Source organism: Capra hircus, chromosome 23, assembly GCF_001704415.2.
Source record: "Capra hircus breed San Clemente chromosome 23, ASM170441v1, whole genome shotgun sequence".
Classification (NCBI taxonomy): domain Eukaryota; kingdom Metazoa; phylum Chordata; class Mammalia; order Artiodactyla; family Bovidae; genus Capra; species Capra hircus.
Genome location: NC_030830.1, coordinates 16537428 through 16565292, shown reverse-complemented (window position 1 = coordinate 16565292; position 27865 = coordinate 16537428). Strand labels below are relative to the sequence as shown.

Here is a 27865-nt window from a genome sequence, read left to right as displayed (position 1 = left end):
ATGGAAAAAACCAATAGTTTCAAGACACCGAGCAGATAATGCGAAAAAAGGAAGTCTGCGTCATGTTTAACGCCATGTGTAAATATCCCCGCCTCTCCATTTATGCAGAAGCTTAGCTTTGGTACTAGAGTAAATGTCTACCTTAAGAAAAGATCTCCAAGAGTCTTGTCTCATTCTCCTTGGGCTGTGAAAAAGATTAATCCTAGATGTAATGATGTTTATCAGAGTATGTATCTAAAGAGACTAGCTCATGAAGCTAAGAATTTGAAAAGACGCAATCATCCAAACATTATAGCTTTCACTGAAGCTGGTGAGGGTTGTCCACCTTGCTATGGAATATGGAGGTGAAAAGTTTCTGAATGACTTAATAGAAGAACAAAATAAAGACAGCCAAGATCCTTCTCCAGCAGCCATAATTTTAAAAGTTGCTTTGAACATGGTAAGAGGGTTAAAGCATCTACACCAAGATAAGAAACTGCTCCGTGGAGATATAAAGTCTTCAAACATTGTTATTAAAGGTGACTTTGAAACAATTAAAATCTGTGATGTAGGAGTCTCTCTACCATTGGATGAAAGCATGACTGTGACTGCCCCTGAGACCTGATCCTTTAGCACTGAGCCTGGGAGACCTAAGGAAGCTCTGGAGGAGGATGGTATTACTACCAACAAGGCAGACGTATTTGCCTTTGGCCTTACTCAGTGGGCAATGATGACTTTATCTATCCCACACATCAGTTTTCCAGACGATGATGATGATGAAACTTTTGATGAAAGTGACTTTGACAATGATGCCTGCTAGGCAGCTTTGGGAATGAGGCCGCCTATTACCATGGAAGAACTGGGTGAAACGTACCAGAGAGGAACCGAGCTCTTCTCCGTGCGCACTGATGAAGATCCTAAAGGTCGCCCTGCAGCCGCGCACACTGTGGAGGCTTCAGAACTGGACGTCCTGTGGTCACCTCACACCCATGACTACTGGAGCCTCAGGTACGGCTCATGTACACAGCGGTTCTGTTTACCACAATACACTCATGCACCTATTATGATGATCCATTATTATTAGACGGAAGTGGCCTATTTTAGGACCATAGATAGTACCTTAGTAACATTTGAGCAACTGTTTCTATTACAAAGGTATTTCATGCATGCTTATGTTAATAAGCATTTGAGATTGTAGAGAGTTTTCTATAAAGTTTAAGAAACTATTCAAAAATTTGAAATTTATATAGATTTTAAAAGAGTGCTGTAAAACTGATGTCTGACATTAATTTGGATTGATTGACTGTTTGATTGATGATCTTTCTCAGATGCTCTCTATTTTAATGGATCTACTGAAATCAGCACTTTGTGTATTACAAAATAAGTCTACATCTGCTTACCTTTTAAATCAAACCTTTTGCGGGCCTTTCTTGGCTGATGTGTGTATTAAATAGGGTCGCTGAGACCAGAGACCTGGGATAAGGCTCAAAAAAGTAGCTCCCTGGGTATATACAAACAGTTTTGGTTAAGGCTCATCTTGTTCCAGAGCTTTGTTTTTGCTTTAATTTATTGAATGTATTTTCTGTACTTGTATTTTTAATACTTTTATTTACTGATCTATATTTAAAGCATATCACAGTATTGGTATAAAAATAAAACCCTAAAGGGACAATATAGAATAAAGGACTTGTCAGTCACCCAAAGCTGTGTTATCCTGTTTTGTACTCTACTGAATTGAGTGTTGTCATTAAACTTACTGAGTGAAAGTTTAAAAACAACAACAACAACAAAAAGCAAAACAGCTCCAGGACTTCCCTGGCAGTTCAGTGGTTAAAACTCCATGCTCCAAAGGCGGGGGGCGGCGGTGGGAGGGTGGGGGTCCGGGGGTGGGGGGGTGTGTGTGGGTGTGTGCAGTTTCAGTTCCTGGCCAGGGAACTCAGCTTCTGCATACTGTGCGGTGCAGCAACCAAAAAAATAATAATTTAAAAATTAAGACATTTTAAAAAATAATAATAAAGATAGATTTTGAATTAAAAAAAATAAAAGAAACTAGGAAGAACTTGGAAAAAGTTTTAAAATAAAAACGATAGATGCTCCTGAAGTGATGATAGATGACAGCAATCAGGCTGAAAACGGAGCATCAAGTGATTATATGGCCAGAACTGCTCATCACAGGAGGACATCATCACATCCACCACGTCACTCAGGCATCTGATGGAAACGGTACATTTAGGATCAGTCCCGAGCAAGTCCAGAGGCCACAAGGCGACCCAGGGCTCCACGTCCCCTCCCTGCATTGTCCTGACACTTCTCTCAGCTTTATAACAATGGGAGGGGTGGCGGGGGCTGCTACGAGTCACGGGTGTAGGCGGGGAAACACAGCTTGTTCCTGCTTCGAGGATGGATCGGTTCCCTCGCAGTGCTGGCTGGCAGTGGACCACTGTCAACACTGCGGCTCTGGCAGGGGCGGCCCTAGGGACAATGCTGAGGGGAGACCCTTCCAGAAGGTCCTGTGGAGAACATATGCTCACAATGTCTGTGCACACACACACACACACACACACACACTATAAGGAAAATACCACTGTAGCCACGCAGGAGAAGCTGGCTCTCTGGATCACAAAAGACATTATTAAGACATCGCCAGTGGGTGGGAGACTAGCTACGAGCCAAAGATTAGAGAGGAGACAGCTTTTAAAGAACATAAATAGCCTGATGAACTCAAATATACTCGATGTCTGGAGAATCACAGGACAGAGCGAGTTCCTTCTTCCTCTACAAAGTGAAGGGGTTTGCATGGACGAACCCCACATATGTGCCTTGTACAACTTCAAGGCTCTGGGAAACAGTTTGAAAGCCTGAGCCAATCCACCTCTTTCTTCCAAAACTGTCTCCAGTCCGTCCATCTCCGGCAGGGAAGAACCGTCCATGGTACTAACACCCACAGAGAAGGGCCGGGGCGGCTTCCCAGTCACGTGATGCCCTACCATTTTGACGCAAGTGCGTATTGCTTTAAGGCTCTCCTACCGCAGGTGAACCCTCATTCTTCTTCTAGTCTCAGGGGAAACAGGAAGAAGTTGCCTTCATTTCACCACGTACTTTTACATCCCTCCGGGTATAATGGTTCTTATATTCGATTGGGATGTGATTCAGTTCAGTTCAGTCGCTCAGTCGTGTCCAACTCTTTGCAACCCCATGAATCGCAGCACGCTGGGCCACTCTGTCCATCACCAACTCCCGGAGTTCACTCAGACTCATGTCCATTGAGTCGGTGATGCCATCCAGCCATCTCATCCTCTGGCGTCCCCTTCTCCTCCTGCCCCCAATCTCTCCCAGCATCAGGGTCTTTTCCAATGAGTCAGCTCTTCGCATGAGGTGGCCAAAGTATTGGAGTTCCAGCTTCAGCATCAGTCCTTCCAGTGAACATCCAGAACTGATCTCCTTTAGGATGTGATTAAGGGGAATTAAAAGAGGCTGAGAATATACGTATCAAGCAATTCTTGTTTGCGTGAGTTGCTCATTAAGTTTCTGTTTGCCTCCCCAAGTAGATACATAGAACTGGGAAAGGATATTTTTTCTTATTATTCAAGGTTAAATTATGTCCCCCTCCAAAATATCTGTGTTGGAGTCTGAACCCCTAGTACCTGGGAATGTGACTTTATTTGGACACAGGTAGTTAGTGAAGATGAAGTCACACAGCAGTAGAGTGGGAGGACTACGCCGTATTCCAGGATGACTGGTGCCTTCATATCCCACGTGGAGACAGAGACACATGCTGGGAGGAGCTGTGTGATGACGGAGGCAGAGACGGAAGTCATTCAGCTGCAAGTCCAAGGATGCCAAGGAACGTGACAGCCACCGGAAGCTAGAGGAGGCGCCTGCTGGTACCTTGATTCTGGATTTCTAGGCTCCAGAGCTGTGAGACAAGACGCTTCTTTTTTTAAGCTGTCTGGTATGCAGTCTTTTGTTATGGAAGCCCTAGGAAACTAATGCAGTTGTATTAATCATTTCTCTTTGATCAAGTTTCTAACATGTATTGATCAGAATAAAAGTGCATCTCCACAACTGACCCATTTCTTCTCTTTTTTGAGAGACTTTGGAAGCTTCTGAATTAAGAAGTTATTTTCAGGAATAGTAACCTAGGTTTCAGTTTTGGCTATATTTAATTCTAATTTATAAATCAGTAGCACTTCTCCCAAAAAGATCTGTCCTAAATCCATCTGAAATTCAAAGCAGCACTGATTTCAAACAACCCACTACCTCCACAGTCCTTAATAGATACACAATTCTCTCTAAGAATAGCAGAGCATTATTCTAAAATTAAAATCACCACTAAAGCTGGGTGACAGAGTGTCTTTATGTGGGCCTCCACAGGCCTGGCTATGCCAGATTTAATTAAGGAGCTTTATTTGCATCAATAAATTATTATCCAAGGTAAAATAAAAGGTATTCGATTTGTTCACACTCAATTTCGTTTAGGTGTACAATTAGTGGTTTAAGTCTATTGCAAAATAATTCAGCCAAGAAATCAATTTTAGCACCTACCAAAAGCCCAACCAAGCTATAATTACAGTCTTCTAAATGCTAATTGTGTACAGTTTGGGATAGGAAGTACACATATATATCATCTTACTGTTTACCACCAAAAATTATACTTGCGTAAAACATGGGAAAATGATCTTTGTTATTTATGACCCTCCATAGGCTAGGGTGTTCGTTTTATAGCCCTTCCTGGATCAGTCCAGGTTAATAAACTGCTGTTTTCTGTGGTTGTCTGTGTACCTTTTATTCTTCTTCAGCCGTTGGAGGTTAAAGAGAGTCGAGGCACAGAACTCCATAGTTGGAGGCAGCGGGGACTAGAGACCACAGTGGGAGCTGGGGCCTCAGGGCAGAGCCTGGGTTTCTGGGGGTTTTGCTACCTGGATGCTCAGAGTGTTCACATCCAATAAGAGGACCGGCCACCAGCCAGGGGGTGAGTGACTAACGAAGGGACCGATGAAAACGAAGCTTGTTGCCTAATGGAAACTAAATGCTGCTCCAGGGAGGCTGTCAGGTGAGCACCCCTGACGGAGAACCAGGATAAGGTGTGACAACATTCAACAGGCTCTTCCGAGAGTCCTGGTGGCCTCTGAAGCAGCTGCATCGACAAATCCTGCAGGGGATACTGGGAACAGTTGAAGAGTGCAAAGGCAGGACACGTCTGAGTTGGGCTGTGCTGCGCTGATAATATTCTCCTCCCATCTGTCAAAACCACAGTCCCCGTGACAAGGCCGCTCGCTTGCGTCCGGCAGGCCCAACACAGGTCTCTCTCCCTGGGAGGCGGATTAGCAAGTGACTGTCACTGCCACGCCGGCAAGGGAGCTGAAAAAGGACTGAGGATGGGAGAAGCTGGGCGGTTCAGCCAGGGCCCCACAGCTCCTCGGTACCACATTTTGACACTACGAATATTTTGCATTTCACAGGGAATGGCGAATGTCACAGCAAACACGCGTGCGTTTTTCTATTTATTATTAAGAGCTATTCTGTATGGTGATCACGTCCCACGCAGTGTCTCCTTGCCTGGGACTGTGGAGGGAAGCCTCTTAACACCTTAGCACAGAAAGAACTGTTGTCAGGACTTCCCCAGCAGTAGAGTGGTTAGGAATCTGTCTGCCAGTCCCAGGGGACAGATGGAACGCTGGATGGGTTCCATCCCTGGTCCAGGGAAGGCCCCACATGCACAGGAAACTAAGCCTGTGCATCACAACCACCGTGGCCCACGGGCCTGGAGCCCGTGCAACAGCAGAAGCCGTGCAGTGAGACGCCCTCGCACGGCAACGAAGACCCAGCGCAACGGAAAGTAAGCAACATTAAAGAGAGAGCTGTTCTCCTGAGCACAGGGCTGGGGGTGCCCTGCTCACACAGTGCAGCCTCCTCTGGAGAAATGGATGTATGTTCTCCTGGGCCACCTTCATTCCTAAGGACACCGACGAGACTCTCCAAGGTGCCCAGGTGTTGAAAGACAAGCAAGGATTGATTCAGAGAATGACAGTGGGGAAGGTGGAACAGGTGGAGGTGACGAGCTGGAGGATGCGATCGGCTCATGGAGAATGCCACGTGACCCTGGCACTAAGTTCGAGGGGAGACGGTGACAAATGCGGTGTGTGCAAAGGAAGCGCGGGGGGCAGTTAGGAAAGAGTCGTCGTGAGGAGGTGATGAAGGACCTGGGGGTGGCGAGTGTAGCCTGGAGAAATCCCGAGGAGGCATCACACCTGGATCCTCCTCGGCCGAGGACCCGTGAAGAAAGAGGCTGACATTCTGTGGAATCACAGGGCATGGTGAGATCACTGGAAAAGAGTACCAGGTGGGAGAGTTCACCTTGGCTTAAGAAAAATCATCCTAGCAATTACAGCAGACAGTGATGATCTATGGAATTTTTTATCCTTGGCTGGAATTATATAGGCAACAATTGGATAGCTGTCCAAAAGAGCGTCATTTGGCTCAAACAAATGGCCCTGGGTGTCTTCTGGAACCTAAGCGCCTACACCTCCAGGAGTAAGGTCTTGGCTCCCTGACTTCATTATTCCTTGGTGTCTGCTAGAGATCTCTCCACAGTACAGTGATCCTTTTTATCTTCTATGATCTCAGGGCCACTTAGAATAGCATTTCTTTGGCTAACTCCTTGGCTCTGAAAAGCAACGCCAAAACCCAAAGGAATCATGAGGTGCTGCTGGTAAATCTCTGTAAATTGCTGATCTATTTCTTGTCTTAGCATCTCAGAGTTTGTAGGCATGCAAGAGAGTTTTGATGGGTGAGTGAATGAATGAAAGCGTGAGTGTGAGCATTACTTATCTAATTTTGAAACCAGTATTCCAGGCTTCAAGGACAGAAGAGGGGAAGAATCCAGATAATCTTTGGAATCTTTTAAAGCAGATGTAGGTTAGAAATTAATTAGTAACAATTGCTCATGATTTTTAAGGAAGACTCATAGCATTTTATTTTTTACTCTTAAGATAGAAAATTTCTTTAAAATGATTTTTTAGTCTATAAATATCGGAGAAGGCAATGGCACCCCACTCCAGTACTCTTGCCTGGAAAATCTCATGGACAGAGGAGCCTGGTAGGCTGCAGTCCATGGGGTCGCTAAGAGTCGGACACAACTGAGTGACTTCCCTTTCACTTTTCACTTTCATGCATTGGAGAAGGAAATGGCAACCCACTCCAGTGTTCTTGCCTGGAGAATCCCAGAGACGGGGGAGCCTGGTGGGCTGCCGTCTATGGGGTCGCACAGAGTCGGACACAACTGAAGCGACTTAGCAGTAGCAGCAGCAGTCTATAAACATACATGCATACATTACACAAAGTGGTGAAATATTAAAAGCATTTCCTTTATTTTTTTAAATTTTTGGGGGGAGGGCCACATCACTTCTCACGAGAGCTCTTAGTTCCCAAACCTGTGCCCCCTACGATAGAAGAGCAGAGTCTCAGCTACTGAACTGCCGGTGTTGTTCAGTTGTTAAGCTGTGTCTGACCCTTTGTAGTTCCACTGACTCCAGCACGCCAGGCCTCCCTGTCCATCACCAACTCCCGGAGCTTGCTCAAACTCATGTCCATTGAGTCGGTGATGCCATCCAAATATCTCATCCTCTGTCACCCCCTTCTCCTCTTGCCCTCAATCTTTTCCAGCATCAGTAATTTAAAAATTCATTTATTGGTCATAAATAAATCAAACAATAAAATAGAATAAAAAAACAAACAGATTTATAACCACCAAAATGATCTCTTCTTTGACTGTCTCTGCTCTCAGGACTAAACAGCATGGAAACAGAAGCCTTGCGGTCACAGATCCCTTGTGAGCTCACAGGCTGCCTGGTCAGCTGCCTCCTGGTCAGCTCCATCTGCTCTCAGGGGACAGGTATACTTTTGGGAGCTGCACTTCCTCTCCCATCTTTACACAGAGCTTCCTCCTGGAGAAGCAAAGGCCACTGCTCCTCTTGGCCATAATCTTCTCTATAATTCCTCTCATTAAAGACTCAACCTGGGTGAAGCATAGTGGATTCACTTTAATAAAGAATTTAAATCAAATTGAAGTTTTTTATCATGCTTCCCTGATAGCTCAGTTGGTAAAGAATCCGCTTGCAATGCAGGAGATCCCAGTTCAATCCCTGGGTTGGGAAGATCCCCTGGAGAAGGGATAGGCTACCCACTCCAGTATTCTGGCCTGGAGAATTCTGTAGACTGTATAGTCCCTGGGGTCACAAAGAGTCAGAAATGACTGAGCAACTTTCGCTTCACATATTAAATAATTATGAGCAAAAATATGTGTGGGGTCAGAACAGGCATAAATAATAAAATCAGCATATACACACACACACACACACACACACACACACACACACACATTTATTCAAAATGGCCTACTACTCATCCATAAAAAAGAGTTTAAAAAAAGGGTGCCCATTTGCAGCACATGGGTGGACCCAGCAATTATACTAAGTGAAATCAGAGCGAGAAACGCAAACATTGCATGATACCACTTACGTGTGGAGTCTAAAAAATTACACAGATGAACTCGTTTACAAAACAGAAACAGACTCACAGACGTAGTAAACAAACGTATGGTCACCAAAGGGAAGAGATGAGGGAGAGATGAATCTGGAGCTTGGGGTTAACATCCGCACTCTACAATCTAGCTCGTAATAGATAATTGACGAGACCCTCCCGCGTAGCACAGGGGACTCTGCTCGGTATTTTGTAATAAGCATAATGGAGAAGAATATGGGGAAGATCAGATTCTATAGAGAGAGATACATGTGTATGACTGAAGCCTGGCATGCAGCGGTCCGTGGGTCGCAAAGAGTTGGACATGACTGAGCGACTAAATAATAACTGAATCGCTTAGCTGTACACCTGAGACTTCAAAAAAAAACATTGTGAATCAACTATACTGCAATAAAAAATGAAGGCTCAAAATAAAGGCAAGTATGATCTATTAAAAAAGGAAGAAAATAGGTGCATCCATTGGGCAGCCTGACTGACAGGTTCAGTCATCCAAGAGCTCCCTGGGTATGTCTGGCACCTTCAACACAGGTGTCAACAAAAGAAAGGCAAAATGTGACTCGAAACCAGTGTAACCAAGGTGAGATATTCGATCGAATGTAGGGAATATCAGGCTTCGCTGGTGGCTCAGATGGCAAAGACTCTGCCTGCAATACAGGAGACCCAGGTTCAACCCCTGCATCAGAAAGACCCCCTGGAAAAGGGAATGGCAACCCGCTCCAGTATTCTTGCCTGGGAAAGCCCATGGACGGAGGAGCCCTGCAGGCTATAGTCCATGGGGTCGAAAAGAGTTGACTAACACATAGAGAATATCTACTATAATTTCATGATCAATATTTCCATACATTTAAAAAATATATATATATGACATGAAATAGGGCTTCAGTTCCCTCTCTGCCATTCTGCAAGGCTGAACTAAGACAAGACAGGTTTCTGACTCTATAGCATAAGCTGTACAATGGAAAGAAAAGGGAAGGTTACTTAGTACCAACCCAGAGCCAAAAATTGCGCTTCAAATTTCACATCCTCCTCCCAACAACCAAATAAGTATTATTCTCCCATTTCACCTATTGTTCTCTTTATCTATTGCTGAATAAACTACCCTAAAACTTAGTAGCTTCAACCGACAACTTACTTTTCTTATACCTCGCCCTTCTGTGGGTCATAAACTTGGGTCACAAAAGGCAGGGCAAGGACAGACAGTCTGTACTCCAGGGCCTCGGTGAGAATGTCTGGAAGGCCGGGGCTGTTTGGGCCTCTGTCTCTCTCTGTCCCCCTATCCAGCCCCTTCACGGAGCAGGGGCCTTTCTCCCAACATGATGACCTCAGGACAGGCGAGTCTCTATGAAGGGCCTGGGGCACCAAGAGATGAGGCAGCTGCTGCTGTGCCCCTTAGGGCTGGGCTCGGGCCAGCAGAGGACCACAGTCCCTGGCCAGGCCATCCTAGGGCCAGCCCACATTGAGAACGAGGAAGCAGGAGGCACCTCACAAGGACCCACAGGTCTGTGGTCGAATAGCAGCAGGAGGCAGAGGAGCCAGGACTCAAACCGGATTTGACCAGTTATCACCCCCCGGGGAACACTCATGACCCCGTCTGTGCACAAGGATCCAAGGGTGTCCTGCCAGGTGGCCTCTAATGCCCTGTCCTTTCTGTCTCAGCGACTCTTCCAAGCTCCAGACCTCTCTCTCCAAACAAGAACTGCATGTATCCACTCAAATGCCACAGCACAACTCAGATTCAAGCTGTTGTTATTCACTGGCTCAGTCGCATCTGCTCTTTGCGACCCCATGGACTGCAGCACGCCAGGCTTCCCTGTCCTTCCCTACGTCCCAGAGTTTGCTCAAACTCGTGTCCATTGAGTCGGTGATGCCATCCAACCATCTCATCCTCTGTTGTCCCCTTCTCCTCCTGCTCTCAATCTTTCCCAGCATCAGAGTGTTTTCTAATGAGTCCACTCTTCATCAGGTGGACAGAGTACTGGAGTTTCAGCTTCAACATCAGTCCTCCCAGTGAATATTCAGAGGTGATCTCCTTCAGGATGGACTGGTTGGATCTTCTTGCGGTCCAAGGGACTCTCAGGAGTCTTCTCCAACACCACAATTCAAAAGCAACAGTTCTCCAGCGCTCAGCCTTCTTTATGGTCTAACTTTCCCATCCATACATGACTACTGAAAAACCACATCTTTGACTAGATAGACCTTTGTTGGCAAAATGAGGTCCCAGATTCAGGAGCAGACATGAATTCTGGCCCCACCACGGGGTCCCCTCCATCCCAAACCAGCAGCCCCTGAGGTCCCCCGAGGCTGGCTGGCTCAGCACCTCGTGGGGACTGTCCCTGCTGTCACTCTTCCCTGGGTCTGCTGTCAGTCACCCCGGCGAGTCAGCCAGCCTTTGCAGCTGCGGGAGGACCTTGCTCGCTGGCCTCTCCAGCCTGCCTCCCCAGCCCAGGCTCACCCCTCCCGCCACACTGCCCTGTGCCCCGCCTTCAGGTCTCTGCCCAGACACCATCTCCGCAGCGGGCCCGGCCCCTGAGAGGAGCCCCTCCGCTCCACCCCAGCTTTCGTCAGTCCACTCCACCCTTCACTTCCTGATGTGGCGACATCTGTTTATTCGCTTCTTTACTTGTGTCCCTGGCTTTGGCGGGAACAGCGCTGTTCAGTATAAATGCAACATGAGCCTAATATGTAATCGTCCAGTTAATAGTCGCCACACATCAAAGGGCAGAAGGAAGCAGTAATATACTGTATTTAGCCCCAGACACCCAGAATGTTATCTTTCCAACATGTAACCAATAGGGAAAAGTTTTCATGAAGTCCTTTCCATTTTTGGTCTCTGGTGCATGACAGCACTTCTCATGGAGAGGACCAGGTATTAAGGGCTCTGCGGCCACGTGAGGGTGGCTGGAGGACATAAATACCGCAGGGGCAACACCTTCTTCTCCTGCTCACCTCCCACGTGTCAGCCTGGAACGGGGCCAACACTGCACGGGCATTTGTTGATGGCCTGTGCAGATGTGGGCGTGGGCACGACACTCGTCCCTTGCTTTTGACGTTCCTCCCCCCTCACCTGCCCAGTTCCTCCTCACCTCGCGTGTGACACCTGTCAGCCCCCGCAGGTGTGGCCACCAGCTACTCTTTTTCAGCCTGGGATGCTCTACCCCGATCAGCAGTTCCAGAGGCCAAGAGAAGGAGGCTCTGAAAGTCAGAGCTGACAGCCAACCACCTGGGAAACTGCAGGCAAGTTTTAAGACACCTGTGATTTTTTTCCTCTCTGTAAAATGGGGTTTATCCATAACTCTAGCCCCAGCCACTGTAAGCAGAAAAGTAAAGCAATGTGACTAAAACAATTAAAAAAAAAAAAAAAACAGGCAAAGGGCTCAAATAAACATTTCTCCAAAGAAGATATGAAAATAACCAGCAAGTGTAAGAGAAGATGCTCGACGTCACTAATCATTGGGAAAATGCAAATCAAGATCACCATGAGTTACCACTCACATCTACCGGGAAGGTTAATATCAGAAATGACAGGAATGGCAGGTGCTGGTGAGGATGCGCAGAGGGTAAACCCTTGTGCAGTGCTGGTAGGAATGTAGGATGGTGCAGGCCATGGAAAATGGCACAGCAGTCCTTCAAAAACCTAAAATAGAACCACCATACGATTCAGCAATTGTGCTTCGGGGTATAGACACAAAGGAAGTAAAAACAGAGGTCTGACCTGTTGTACACCCGTGTTTATGGCAGCATTACCCACAACAGCCAAAACGTGGAAATAACCCGCTGATGGATGGACGGATGAACAAAATGCGGTCCGTGGGTACCATGGCACATTGTTCAGTTTTGGAAATTCTGAAACATGCTACAAAGTGGATGAAACCAAAGACATGCTTAGTGCAATAAGCCAGTCAGTAAAAGGTCAATATTATGTTGAGTCGCCTAGACAGCCAAGCTCTTAGAGGCAGAAAGAACAGTGGTTGCCAGGGGCTGGGATTGGGGGACAAATGTCTGTGGATGGATGGTGGTGATGATTGCAGGACAAGGATGTGCTTAATGGAGCAGATTTGTGCGCTTAAAAAGGATTAGGATGGAAAATATTACGTCTACATTATCACAACAAAAAGTAAAGCAGTGTCAGTGAAAGTGCTCTGTTGGGTGTAATACTTGCACAAATGTCAGGTGGCATTATCCCTAATGGTCCGCCCCCCACCTGCTCACCCACACTCCCGGGCATCTCTGAGATCCCAGTAAGCGATTCCTTGAGCCCCCCTCCCCCCACGGAAGTACTGCTTCCTCCTTTACCCGCCGCTCTGCAGAGGCGTAGAGCGGGCCAGCTTCCCTGAATGTGTCTTTTAAACTACGCCAGCCTGAATAGTTTTAACGTGACAGAACGTGGAGCGGGATGCGCAAAGCGCAGCAGAGAGGTGTGCGCGCCGTGCGTTCCGGGTTTGTGCTTAGAATACAGCGATGCTATTTTTAAAGCCAGCAAACGCTGCTTCCACCTGCTGGTTTCTTTGGGCGACCCGGTCTGTGTGCGCCTTCTCTACCTGCTTTGGAGTCAGCGTCCTCACTGTTTGTCCCCCCGACGGGCTGCACACGGGGGATGCCGCGAAAACAGAACCCACAGCACGTAGCCTGGGGGCCCGAAATCCGCGCCCCTCCCCGCTGCAGGAGCCGAGCGAAGCAATAAGGCCTAATAACTTCCCCATGCTCCTAATTGCTTTCTTCTCCTGACAAAGAACCGCACCAGCAGCTCGGGCAGCCCTCAGGGAAATCTCAGCTTGTTATGAGGCTGGTGGGCAATCCTTTCATCACCGTGAAACGCTGGCAGTTTGTGTCAACAAATCCAATTTCAGTCAATCAATAGACCCCCCCGCCCCCAACCCCGCTCCTTCCATCCCTACCCGAGGGGCCCTGCAGGAAGGAAACCCGGCAGGGCGCCCAGGCAGCCCGCCAGGGGCACGGGTGGTGCCCCCATCAGGAGCTCAGCCCAGTGCTAGCTTCACGGACCTGCTACCAGCTTCGGCTCTGCCACTGCTGGCCGCCCAGCCTTGGACGACCTCTTTGCCTCTTGTTTCTAAAGTGAGATAGGGACAGAGCTGGACAGTGGGGAGAGAAAGTGTTAGGATGCGCACAAGCCACTTAGCCGCCTCTGGCCTGCAGTAAGTAAAAAGCCAGAGGGGCCTTGATCTGCCAGGTCTTTAGCCGAACAGGGCAATAAATGGGAGCTACTGAGGGCTTTACAACCGTCATTAGCACCTTTATCACCACCGCTGTCACCTTGAGGATTGCGTAGAAAACAGCTCAGGAACCAGCCCGTGTGGCTCTCCTTCAGCTGCTAGTCAGGGAAGGTTCACTTTGCAAAGATGTTCAGGACGCCATCAGTGTTTGCAAGAAGAAACAGACAGACTGCAGTGTCCTCATCCGGAGCCGGGCGTCTGCAGCTAGAGGGGCCTTATGGCGGCTGCCCCATCACACGGCAGAACAGCCGGCAGGAACCTGGTCCTGAGAGCTGGCCCAGTGGGGCCCGGCAGGGGCGCCCTGAGATCTCTGCGTCTTCCCTGGGGAGTTGGAGGGAGCAAAGGCCTCCCCACGAGGAGCCCTCCCCCTGTAGGGGAGACCCCAGGTTTTTAGGTCTTTGGGGACTAGAGGTCCTTGCTGGGCAACAAAGAGTTAATCGCACTCTGTTTCATTTCGTGCCAGGCGAGGTGGCTGTCACACCTCCTAGACTGGAGGTGACACGCCATTGCCTGAGCCCGTGAATTCCCGAGATGAGAAGCCTTCAGAACGAGGTGCAGGGATGGGAACCAACGAATCAAGCAGCTCAGGGCTTCCCACGAGGTCCAGGAGCCTGTCATTTCCAACTAACCGGGGAGATGGACGTCCCTCCAGCAGGAAACGGTTAGAAGAAGTAGCTGGACTGCATCTTGCTGGTGCCGCTGCCGCCACCGGTGTGTTTAATTGGGGAGGGAAAGAGAGTAACTAGAGGCCAGGTTTTCAGCCACAGGATACCCTGATATTGACAGACTTCCTGCCCCGAGGCAGGCGTGGTGAGAGGTCCTTCTGCATGGATTACTTCCTTTTATGTGGCACAATCACCCTGCAAGACAGGTATTTTTTTTAACATTGCTTTTGTTAAATGAGGATGCCAAGGCCCAGATGTCACCAGAGAGCTCGGGACCTGGCTCAGAGCAGGTGCCCACTAACAAGAGAGTGACCGGGGTCACAGCTGGCAGGGACAGTCAACTGCAGGCTCTAAAGGGCCAAGCTGCTCCTGATCGCGTTCTGTTCTTTCCCGACACGATTGTTCCTGGCAGGGAGGACTTCACCAGGAATAGGTTTTGGCTCCTGGGAAACAGTTCCAGGTGGGGAAAAAAAAGCTTTTTCTACGGTTATCTGCCTTTAGAAGAGCAGCCAGGCCGCTTCGTGCAGCCCTAGGGCAGGTCCCTCTGAGCACGACAGCAGTCCCGAATATTGGGAGGAGAGAGTCAAAGATACTGGATGAAGGAAAGACCCCACGCCAGTAAAATGTGAGTTATGTTCGCTATGACGTTGCACTTTTCTCACGTGACAGGGAGTCCTCAAAATGTCTGCTTCTTTTCTAAAATTTTCATTATATTGACAATGAAAATAAAAAATAAAAAAAGAAGAGACATCCCTGGAGGTCCAGGGGTTAAGACTCCGCATTTTCACTGCAGGGGCCGTGGGTTCAATCTCTGGTCAGGGACTAAGATCCCACATGCCACATGGTGCAGCCACGATGATAAATAAATGAATAAAAATATTGGGACAATTGGCTATATCCATCATAAATCCCTACTTTAGTACATTTCAAAAACAAGTCTTATATGGATTACAGATAGAAACAAAATCAAAACTAGGGAAGTATTAAAGAAAAGAGAAAAACCACAGAGCCAGGTACGTTGGGGAAAGTTTGAGACAGGCACACATGGAGGGAATATTCACAGCTCCTAAAAATTTAATTGCTGGAGAGAAACGGACATAGACATCCGGGTTTCCAAGCAGACTGCCCCTTGAGTTCCAAATGAGCATGTGAAACTACCTCGGAAGCCCTCAGTGACGTCCCCCAGATACACACAGCTCAGCATGCCTGAAACCAGACAAGCTGTTGGCCGTGCCCACCACGGCCTGCAGGCTCCTCTTGGGTTGGTGATTCCCCGTCCCCACAGCCTCTCCAATGGGACCCGTGGAATTCCTGCCGGACTCCCCTCCCTGGTTCAGCAGGCGATTCGCTGCTCTGCTGTCCTCTTACCTCCGTCACTGCCCCTGGCATCTCTTTATTCTTCTGTGCCAGCTTCTAAACCAACCTTCCTGACTGCAGGCTCACCCTCCTCTACCCATCTGTGGGTCCTGGGCGACCTCTCCAGAGACCGAGCTTGACCACAGCACACCCCTCCTCACCACAGTCCATCACCCACCAGCACTGAGGAATCTGGAGCCTAAGCTCCTTGCATGGTATAAGAACTTGCCTGGCCACCAGAGATGGACAACCTGGGCCTGCCTCCCGAGTCCTCCCGGTCTCGATGTGAGGCCCATCATGTCGGCAGCTCGGCTAGGCCCGCTGTGTTGGTTTGCTCAGGCTGGCCGGCTTCTGGAGGCTGGGGTCCAAGGCCACGGCGGCAGCAGGCTGCTCTCTCCTGAGGCCCCTCCTCGGGGAGCAGCCAGCCGCCTCTGGCTGCGTCTTCACACGCTCACCCCTTTGGACACTTGCTGTCCCTCTGCGTGTCCTTACCTCCCCTTCTCCTAAGGACATCAGCCAGACTGGATCAGGATGCATCCTAGCAAGCTCAGTTTAACTTCATTACCTCTTTAAAGATACTATCATCAAATGCCATCATATTCTGAGGTACAGAGGGCTGAGAGTTCAATGTAAAAGTTTAGAGGGGACAATTCAGCCCATAAATGCCGTGGTACCCACTGTGGGGTCAAACAACAACCTGGACACTGCTGTGAAGGTATTTTTTAGATGCAGATAAAATTGAAATCAGTGGGCTTTGAGCAAAACATAATACCCTCCATTTTGCGGGTGGACCTCGTCCAATCAGTTGAGGGCTGTAAGAGAAGAGATTGAGTGCAGTGCCCTGAAGATGCGGGATTTCTGCCTCCAGACTGGCTTTGGACTCGAGTTGCAGCATCAGCTCTTTCTTAGATCTGCAGATTTCAGATTTTTCAGTCTTCATAATTGTGTGAGATAATTCTTTAAAACAAATATCTCTTTACAGATACATATATACCCTATTAGTTCTGTTTTTCTGGAGAACCCTGATTAACACAATCATAAACTCCAAAGTTACCCAATAACTTATAAAAACGTTTGTCCAGAGGAGGCAATCCAGGACTGATACCTGGTTTCCAAAGTCATCAGGGACCAGGTTTCTTTCATCTTCAGCTCAGTTCAGTTCAGTCGCTCAGTCGTGTCCGACTCTTTGCGACCCCATGAATCGCAGCACGCCAGGCCTCCCTGTCCATCACCAACTCCCAGAGTTCACTCAGACTCACGTCCATCGAGTCCGTGATGCCATCCAGCCATTCATCCTCTGTCGTCCCCTTCTCCTCCTGCCCCCAGTCCCTCCCAGCATCAGCGTCTTGCATCTTACTACTCCCTAATCCTAGTGTGCTACCTCATGGGTCAAGCTGGCTGCTTGAGTTCCAGATATCACGTCTCCATCCTAGCCAGCCAGAGAGTGGAAGGTACATGCAGGGCATACTTCTCTTTACGAACACTTTCTTGAAGCTGAAGCTGAACTTCCTATTGGCCGGAGCTTACTCATCTCTAGCTGTGAGGGAACTAGGAAGGTAGTCTTTATTCCAGAATATGTGCGCCCAGGTAAAATCAGAAGGTGCTGTATAACAGTAGGAAGCAGGAGTGGATGTTGCCCTGCAACACAATACCACATCCGCAGCAAGTGCCAGATGATGGGAGCCAACACGAATGAGCCACTGAGAAATTAGGAGGAGCTTAATGTCAACCTGGGCTGCACAGTGGAAAGGGCTACGTTTGAAGGGAGGGTTAATCCGCTCAAGGAAGAAATCGCAGCACCCTTGCCCCAGGAGGAGCACGAAAAACCACCGTGGCAGCATGGCAACCCAGGAGCGTGTGATGTGAGGCCAGGGCTGGAAGGCAGGCGCTCTCTGCCACTGGCTTGCAAGCGCCAGCTGCCAGCTGACGATGGCCAGGCTGACAGGCTATGGGGGCCTACGGCCAAGGGCATCGCGACCTTTCCAGCACCCCTGGTCCTCGCTGAAGCTGCGGAAGGCTGGGGCTGAGGGGCGGGGCCAGGCAGCTGCAGCCATCTCCTCAGGCCCAGCCAGCCAATGAGCGGCCTCGCTGATGCTGTAATGCTCCAGCTCGGCATTTCATTGGCCGGCTGTCTTTCTGGGGCTCAAACTATTTCTTTTCTTTTCTTTTTTTTTTTAGAAATTGAAAGTGGGCATAAACAAAATTACAGAGGAGAGGGGCTGACTTGAGCCCAGATGGGTGGACAGAGTGCAGTGTTGTTTGTGAGGACAGAAGGCTATGCTCCCAGGCACTCACTTGACTTCTGGGTCAGGGGAGGGATTGCTTTCATATTATTTAGGTTTCGGTTTTATAGTTTTACAATTCACATTTCTTACTGTAGCATCGCTCAGAGCTTTTAATACACCAAAAGGGGCTGTGAAGCTTCACAGGGATATGCCTTTCTCACGCTTGGATGGTCTTAGAACCTTTTATTATTCCCAGAGCGTGGGGACTCAGCGTTCCACAGACAGGCTCTAGAAAAAGCTCCTACTGGGACGGGTCACTCCAGATATGCTTGTCAGGCTCGCTCCAGGGCCCCCTCATACACACCTTGAGGCTTTCTTCTCAGTTAGCTGAGGGTTAACGCTATTAATTGGTTAATTGAGGGTTGTGATGTCACAGGAAATCAGCAGCTGCCCTGGTCACCCATGGTCCCAGCTGGAGGGGGAAGCCTCAGTCTGCCTCCCAGCCTGCCCTTTGCACCCTGATGTGGACCCCAGGTGCCCAGGATCCCAGTCAGCCCGCAGTGACCGAGGCCCTTCTCAGCACCTGCAGCCTTGGGTGCGAAGGTAGGTTCTGCCTTCAGAGTGTCTCAGGTGAGAAAACCCGGGGCAGAGAATGAAGCAGGTCGCTGCAATACAGCTGCAGGATATAAGGGTGTAAGTCATACCAGGTACGTGGCGGCTGGAAAGAAGGGAGAGACAACTTCGCTCTGGGCGGGTGGGGGGTGGGGAGATGGGGGAGGGAGGTGGCACCAAGGAGGAAGGCAGGAGAAGCTGGAGACACAAGTCAGCCCTTGAGCTTGTCAGATGAAACCCACACACTGCCCAGGGGCCTCTAAAGTGTTCTTATCCCAGGGAAGCAGGTCTGGCGTCTGAGAATCAGGCTTGTGGGACAAGGACCCGTCTCACCCTCACCCTGGGAGTTACTAATGCTGGTGCCTGCACAGAGGGTCAGCAAGTCCAGGCTGCTGCAGGTGCCCCGGCCAAGTGCACCCCTGGCCTCCAGACTGCAGCTCCTACTTGAGGTCACAGAGAGTTTCGGTCAGGCAATGGCCACGTGGTCAGAGGCCACCAGGCCCCCAGCCCCAAGCTGAGTTAAGCACATCGCATGGTGGGGGAGAAGGGTATGGGCACAGGCATTGCTAGTGTGTTGGGCATCCCTGCAGATGCGGTCGGGACTGAAGCAGAGAAGGTGGAATGCAGATGGGGCCACAAGGAGAGCGGGGAGAGAGTGGAGGAAGCAGGGAGAGGGCATCTGGCCCAGGGCCAGGGAGTGCCCTGTGATCAGGGGTGGGCTGGGCTTGCATCACGTTCCCAGCTCCCCCTTACCGCCCGCATGACCTTGGGTGTCATCTCCACTCCTGACCAGCTCATTTACCTGCAAGAGGAGGTGGAGAGGTTAGCGGTGATCCCAGCGCCCCTCCTCCTCAGAGTCACAGCATCCTCTTTTCTGGATGGTCCTGCACCAACTGCGGCCACTGACCAGGATTGGGCAGACGGGTGCAGATGGCACGGCAGTGCTGGCGGAGGGGGCGGGGTGACTCCAGAGGGGGGCAGCTGCCCGCCCGCCCGCCAGTTGCCCGCCTCCTACCCGCTGAGCCCCCAGGACCCAGGGAATAGTGGAGTGGCCTCCTCTGATGCCCAGACAGTCCTGCAGCAGCTTCTGCAGGTGTCCCCCAACCCCCCGCCGGCAGCAGGCTGTGAGTTCAGAGGGAAAATGAGCTCCCTGCCCTCGAGGTGAAGCCAGGCTGCAGCGTCAGCCCAGGACAGCGGCCGGCTGCTTCCTCCAGGCATGGGCAGGTCCGGAGGAAACCTCAACCATTCCTCTGCCCCACGGAATCTGAGTAGAAGCACCAGGAGCATCCTTTGCTCCTCGTTTGATATGGTGCCCTTTCTTGCAGTTGTTTCCAAACTGGGTTTAGCTAAGAATCCTTTCTTTAGATGCAGTCTTATGTGGAAGTGTAAGCAACACATTATTCAATAATTGTTTATTGAAATAAGGACGCCTTAAGTGCAGGTTAAGGGCCTCCCTGGTGGCTCAGAGGGTAAAGCGTCCACCTGCAATGCGGGAGACCTGGGTTCAATCCCTGGGTCAGGAAGATCCCCTGGAGAAGGAAATGGCAACCCACTCCAGTATTGTTGCCTGGAGAATCCCATGGACGGAGGAGCCTGGAGGGCTACAGTCCACAGGGTCACAAAAAGTTGGACACGACTGAGAGACTTCACTTTCAGTTTAAGTGCAGGTATTGAGAACAGGGTCCCCATTGAGGTCACAAACAGCCTTGCTCCCTGCCACAGAAGCCCCCCAGGTGACTGGAGGTACAGCCATGTACACACCTGCTCTTGGTCCTCAGTGAAGAGACCTCCACGTTTGAGGGCAATCAGGAGTTCCTAAGCAAGGGCAGACCCAGTCAAAGCCAAGGAGACAGTACATTGAGCCAGAAGGCAGAGGAAGGGCTCCATGTGGTCAGCGTAGCGCTGAGACACCCCCTGGGCAGACAGTGTGATCTGAACACAGATCTTGGGAAATTCCTATTCTTCGATCCAGCAGCTCCCCATCCACAATGTGGTAGACTTGCTGAGAAAAGCAAGTCTAACTCAGCCGACAGAGGCCCTCTCTGCTGATTCCAATTTCGTTTGCAGAGAACCTGGCTGCCCATGGGCTGAGCCCCACTCTCAGAACCCTTTAAAGGCCAAGTGTGTGCTGATGAGATGCCGTGAACTTCTCTGAGTCCCCGCACGGCTCAGGGATTCTATTTCACACCAAAGTCTGCGTCTGTGATGTTTTGATTTGTGAATGTGAAAACTGAGGTGGAGGTGAATACTGAAGTACCCCAATGCCCCTCTCGGCTGCTTAATTCAACAGGGCCTGGGATTCTGGAGATTCTTACGCTCCAGTTTACCTGAAATTTCAAGTGGTTCCCCAGAAGCTGGCCTGAGATGAGGAGGGCGTGACGGTGACTCATCGGGCAGAGGAGGGGAAGCATGAAACAGAGATGGAGGCGGAAGAAGGTGCAGACAGCATGGCCCTGGGCTCGCAGGTGACCAGCTCACCCACCCAAGGGTGGAGCAGGAGGCCTCCACCTGCCTGTTGGGCGTGAAGGGCTGTCTCAGATGGAGGAGCATCCCAGGTGCTTCCTGCTCTCCAGACACCCGCCGTGTCCTTGACTGTGCTTGGTACCTCGGAGAAGATAGAAGCCACCATATCTCACCGTTCCATCAGCAGTGGGGTCTGATTTTTTGACACCCCAGACCAGCCTTTAAGGGTCATCATCTCCTAGAGCTGGCTCCCTGGGGTAATGACAGGGACCATCAATGAAACATCACAGGCCATAGTTACCCTGGAAATGGCCACCTTTTCAGTAACTGTGCTACTGATAACAGCAACGACAAGGACCGGCCTGATGCCCAGCACGTGTATTTTCCTCTTCCTGGCACACAGCAGTTTTCTATTCCAGCTCCCTTGGATCTCGGGAGGTCCTAGTTCACAGCAAGGAATTTGTGTCTGGGTCTAGATAGTGAAAGCAGATATGACGTTCCCTTAGATACCTTCAGGCTTCCCTGATAGCTCAGCTGGTAAAGAATCCACCTGCAAGGCAGAAGACCCCAGTCTGATTCCTGGGTCGGGAAGATCCACTGGAGAAGGGATAGGCTACCCACCCCAGTATTCTTGGGCTTCCCTTGTGGCTCAGCTGGTAAAGAATCCGCCTGCAATGCGGGAGACCTGGGTTTGATCCCTGGGTTGGAAGATCCTGGTGCCACAGAATGGAAGGCCCTGAGGAATCCTTGAGTCCTTGGGTCGCAGGAGAGCTGGCTGACCAGAATCATCTCTGTTGGACTCTGCGTTAGTGAGAAATAAATGTTTATTAAGGAGAGGTGGTGGTGCTGTTTTAGTTGCTAAGTCGTGAATGACTCTTGCTACCCCATGGACTGTAGCCTGCCAGGCTCCTCTGTCCAAGGGATGTTCTAGGCAAGAATACTGGAGTGGGCTGCCATTTCCTTCTCCAGGGGATCCTTCCAGCCCAGAGATGGAACCTGCGTCTCCTGCATTGCAGGTGGTCTCCTGCATTGCAGGCACGGGGATGCTCAACTTGTTGGCGGTTAGCTTGCCCTCTCACAGTGAACAGTGATGACTGCAGAAGCAGCAGCCCGTTGGGTAGTTATCACTATTTTCATTTTATAGGTGAGAAAATTGAGGCTCAGAATGGTTCGGCAGTTAGCAAGTGGCAGAGCTGGGACTCAAGTCTGTTTTCAGGCCCTCTCCTGGGCTCAGTGTTATGTAAAGCTTAGTGTGGACTTTGACGCATTCCCACTTGCAGGCATTGGTGGGACAGAGGGGAGAAGGATTCCCTGGGTCCCTTGGGTGGAATATGGGTTGGGGAGGGAGGACACAGAACAGGGAGGCCCCTTGGCATCAGAAGCTGAGTTCTGGGCACTCCACAACTTTGCTAAGGGCTTCCCCCACCTGCTCATATTGGGTCTGGTCCCCAGTGTTCTCATTCTGATAAACCTGTTTCTTCATTATACACTGGGTTTCCCTGATAGTTCAGTTGGTAAAGAATCTGCCTGCAATGTAGGAGACCTGGGTTTGATCCCTAGATTGGGAAGATCCCCTGGAGAAGGGAAAGGCTACCCACTCCAATGTTCTGCTCTGGAGAATTCCATGGACTGTATAGGGTCGGACACGACTGACTACATTCATTTGTCACTTGTGACTCCAGTGCCTACTTGCTCCTGAAAAAAAGAAATTAGATGCTCAAAGGGGCAAACCCTGAATCCCCAAGTCTGTGGCCTCAACTCCAAGCAGAGGAAGCAGGAACCTCTTGTTCTGCGTGGACACCTTGGTGGCCTTCTGTTCTGCCTTAGTAACAGAATCTGATCTTGTTCATCCTCATTCAAGCCCTCTGGGGAAATCTAGGCCATCGCCTTTACCAGGGGTGAGAGTCCATGCCCCTGGCTGGAAGGCCAGTGTGTTGGAAGGATCTGTCCCGACAAATGATTTGTTCAGGCTTGGGTGTGGGGTGCCGTTTTGACCAGTGGACCTAAGCAGGAAATCCGCTGAGGAAGCCTTTGGATTCGGAGTCTGTGTATTGTTCCTAAAATCAGTCTTCCTAAAGGTGTTCCTTAAAGCAGTCTTCTTGGGTCCATCAGGAGAACAATCGGTGAGGACAATCCAAAATATTTTGGATGGCAGTGTAGAAAGATGGAAATAACCTGGGTCGTTGAGACACTGGTGAGCTGGTGCGTTAACCAACCCCAGAGCGGCTGTCCGCCTGGACTCACTATGTGAGATGATAAACCGCTTCGCTGCTGAGATGATGGCGAATCAGGGTTTCTGCCGCTTGCACCCATCTGCACCTCAGTGGATTCAGCTGATGTCTTGTCGTAGACTCCATCCAGAAGAGCACATGTGAGCTTCTGACTCTCTCAGCCTCTGGCTCAGCGGGCTTTGGGAGAGACTGTTAGCTTACACGCCCAACCCTCATCTGCAATGAATTCCCACCCATGTCCCTTACTCAGGCACCCACTCGTCTTTCCCTCACCTGGTAAACGGAGTCTCTGCTGAATTACAGCACGACAGGCCCTCCAGTCTGCACCTGGTCACCCAGCCGTCCATTCCTGTGGTTGTGAGCACAAGAAGGATGTTGAAAACCGTGAGTCCTGACAACGTTGTGTACATGGCCAGTGAATGTTTCCTTGGGTTTCCAAAGGTAAGGAACAGGAGGGAAGAGAAAATAGGCTCATTTTTTCTAACATTGATTAATTCACACAAGGTCACATTTTACAGCATTTTAATTAACTTTCACTGAGTTCATGTTCAAAATGGGGAAAACGGTTTATTAACATAAGTCACAAGAACCCTAGGTATAACAGCATGGGGTATTTAAATAGGATAGGAAATTGGAAATCTTTCCCTTCTGCTCTGATGCAGGGAGGGGTTTTGTGAACTCCTAACTTTTCTCAAATATATCCTCTTTGCAAATAATGGAAAGAAATAGGCTCAAAGGCAGCGACTCCTCCAGGAAGCCCTTCCCGAGGTTTCTCACCCCGATGGTCCCCCTCCTCAGCCACTGGGTAGGACCCCTTCCTTGTTAACACCCCAGAAATCTCTGTCTCACAACCACTACGTTATCCTGATATTAATTATTTACTTTTTATTTCTCCCACAATACCATGAGATTTTTGAGGGTAAAACTTTGTATTCAGGCAGGATGCCTGGCATAGCATAGGTGGAGAGACTGGTGGGGCACAGCTGGGGGCCATCCTCTGACATGGGGCCTCAGGGTGAGTTTGGGTCCGTGCGCTTCACACACCTAGAAATACAGGAGCAGGGCCTTAACGCTGCCCAGTGGCACACCTGCGCTAATCTGGGCTGAGGAGGGGCGTGGTTGCTGCCAGAGATATTTCTGTTCCATATTTTGGCTTTTCGGTTTGTCCCCAAATTAAGCAAAAGCATTTCTCTTGCCTGGGCTGACACTGATTCTCCAGGCACCTGCCCATCTAACTCAGGAGGCCTCCACCCTTGTTCATTTCTCAGATGACGCTTCATCCCAGGCGTTCTCATTGAGCATGTCGTTGCGCCTGGTTACACATCCCATCACCTCAGGACCTCGCACCCACCTTGGTCCCATTGTGTCCTTTCCTCTGCCCACTAGCCCACTGTCCTCTCCATTCCAGCCCCCAACGGGATGACCATGCCTGTCCCCACTTGGCAAAGTAGCGTGAAATGAACTGGAGGAAAAAGCGACTGTCTTATGGTGTTTCAAGAGGAGGCTTTGTAGCTGGAAAAGTTTGAGGCTGAATTTCCCCCACACTTAGATTAACCTCCGTGTTGAAATTTGTAAGTACTTGTGTGACTTACTTCTGAGAAAATCTGATATTCAGGTTCCTAAATGTAGAGTCAAACACTCCTCATACCACAAAAGGATTCTCCCGTTTTCAAAAGAACTGTTCTCATAGCACTCTTACAAATCAATAATAGTAGAACAGACAGCCGAACCAAAATGAACACAACATTTGATCAAGCTTTTCCTCTAAAAGTTTATCTAAGTGGCTGATAGCATAGAAGAGTATGCTCCACTGCATTAGTCATCAGGCAAACACAAATTAAAAGCATAATCTAATGTCAACAGACACCCACCTGCGTGACTGAAACGTAAGGCACAGGGAATAGCAAGTGTTGATGGAGACACAGAGCGACTGAGATCCCCATTCACTGCTCGTGAGATGGGGAATTGGTGCAGCCTCTGCAGAAAACTGACAGCATTTTTAAAACTGCGAATATGCCTAACCTCTGACTCAGATTCCACCCAACAGAAGTGCATGCGTCTATCCACTGACACACAGATTAGGATGCGCCAATGAGCACTATTTGTTGTAGAATAAACCTGGTCATTATACAAATGCCAGTCAGTGGCTGATACACAGTGATATCGTCACCCGATGGAGTGTTCCACAGCAACCAAAATTAACCCACAACTACATGCAACAACATGGATGAAATTTACGAACACAAGGCAAGCCAAAGAAGGCAGACACAAAGAGCACAGATCATATGATTCCTTCCAAATAGAGTGAAACCTCACCACGTTAACCTATGCTCCTAGAAGTCAGGACAGAGGTTGTCCTAAGGGGATAAGTGAATGGAGGGTTCAGGGAGGGGTCTTCATAGGTGTGCTCAGTTCCGTTCAGTTCAGTTGCTCAGTCGTGTCCGACTCTTTGCGACCCCATGAATCGCAGCACGCCAGGCCTCCCTGTCCATCACCAACTCCCGGAGTTCACTCAGACTCATGTCCATTGAGTCGGTGATGCCATCCAGCCATCTCATCCTGGGTCATCCCCTTCTCCTCCTGCCCCCAGTCCCTCCCAGCATCAGAGTCTTTTCCAATGAGCCAACTCTTCGCATGACGTGGCCAAAGTACTGGAGCTTCAGCTTTAGCATCATTCCTTCCAAAGAAATCCCAGGGCTGATCTCCTTCAGAATGGACTGGTTGGATCTCCTTGCAGTCCAAGGGACTCTCAAGAGTCTTCTCCAACACCACAGTTCAAAAGCATCAATTCTTTGGCGCTCAGCCTTCTTCACAGTCCAACTCTCACACCATACGTGACCACTAGAAAAACCATAGCCTTGACTAGACGGACCTTTGTTGGCAAAGTAATGTCTCTGCTTTTCATTACGCAGACGTGCTCAGTTTGTGATGTGTGAACTTCTCAGAACGTATATGTGTGCACTGAGTCATGTCTGACTCTCTGTGACCCCGTGGACTGTAGCCCGCCAGGCTCTTCTGTCCATGGGATTCTCTAGGTAGGCAAGAACACTGGAGTGGGCTGCCACTTCCTTCCCCAGGGGATCTTCCCGACCCAGGGGTCAACCCTGAACCTCTTGCATCTCCTGCCTTGGCAGGTAGATTCTTTACCACTGCACCACTTGGGAAGTTCTTGAGTAAACTTTAATTAAAAAAAAAAAAACCCTTTCTTGGAGTATGATTCAATTTATAACATTTCCATGTCATATGGAACTTTCTAGAATCACGTTTCATCCAGAGTGAAATGCACCCCGGATATGCAGTTGCTTCAAGTGTCGTTCCTCCCACCGTTTGCTCACTTATTCACTGTCCCTGCAGGACAGGGAATGAGCCAGGATTCAGGGAGCACTTCTGTCTGGGGGCCTTGGATCCTGCACTTCTCGTATCACCCGTGATACAAGATGGCATGTCCATGGCGTGTTCTCAGGCTGGGCTTCACACCCTCCTTCCTCTCCACCCCACCCCTTCCTCAGTGCCCAGCTGACCAGGAGATTCGTCAGAAGACACAGTGCTGAGTTGCAGAGGATTCCTTATTCCTCTGACTCGGTCATGGAACAAGTTCTGAGACCGGTGCCCATCCTGTAGGAAGCGGGCATTTATTATGTGCCTGGAGTCACCTCCACATGCTCCCTCAGCCAGGCCCAGAAGGAAACTGAGACGCGTCACTCAAAAGGCCTCACCTGTGATGCGATGCGCTGGCCTCCGGATCCCGCCGGCCTCCGGCACCAGCACCCTGCCTGCTGTTTCCCAGAGAAGCCTGGCTCTGGGGCTTTCCTTGCCCTGACTGGCTCCCTTCCTTGTGCAAGTAATGACAGACCGCCACCAGCCCGCCACCCGTGGGGAGCTCTGTTCTCATCCCCTCCACCCCAGGGCCTGGGATGACCCTCAGGACACGCCTACACCTGCTGGAGGCCCCATCTCTCCCCAGATCCCAGGGGGGCCTGAGAGCGGCTCGCCAAGCTCCAGGCCTGCTTGTTCTCTCTCTGCGGGAGAGAGAGGAAGCCCCAGAGCTTGGTCTGCCTCTTTGCAGTGGGTGGAGCAGGCAGCCGGCCGTCCCTGTCCCTGGGGAGGGTCTGCTCTGGGTGCCCGGCCCGCAGATGCTGCCCGGGTCACAGCCCATACTGGCCGTCCACATCCCCTGGGCAGCCTGATGGCAGGGTCCGCGGCACAGACCGGCTGTCCAGAGTGTCTGCCCTGCTGGTCACAGCACCACCTCTGCAGACGTAAAGCCGCCCTGGAATGTGTCGGGGGAGGCTTGGTCCTGCCTGGGGATGTGATCACAGCTCAGCTTCAGGGAACGAGCCACTGGCCCTCAGCTCACCCCAAATCCTTTGCTTCAGCCTCGAGCTGGAATTTTCCCCAGGCTTGCTCATCCAGACCCTGGGGGAGCACACTGACCTCCCCCCAGTGCCCGGCATTGTCATGGAAACAGCAGACTGGCACGTCTGAGGGGAGCGCAGACACCCGTGATCTCTGTGCCCAGGGCTCCCCCCCGCCTTTACCCCATGACAACTTTCTGCACTTGG

General features: G+C 50.1%; 1 pseudogene; it reads left to right on the top strand.

The window, feature by feature from the left end:
- Positions 1–27788, top strand: LOC102176480 (annotated as a pseudogene).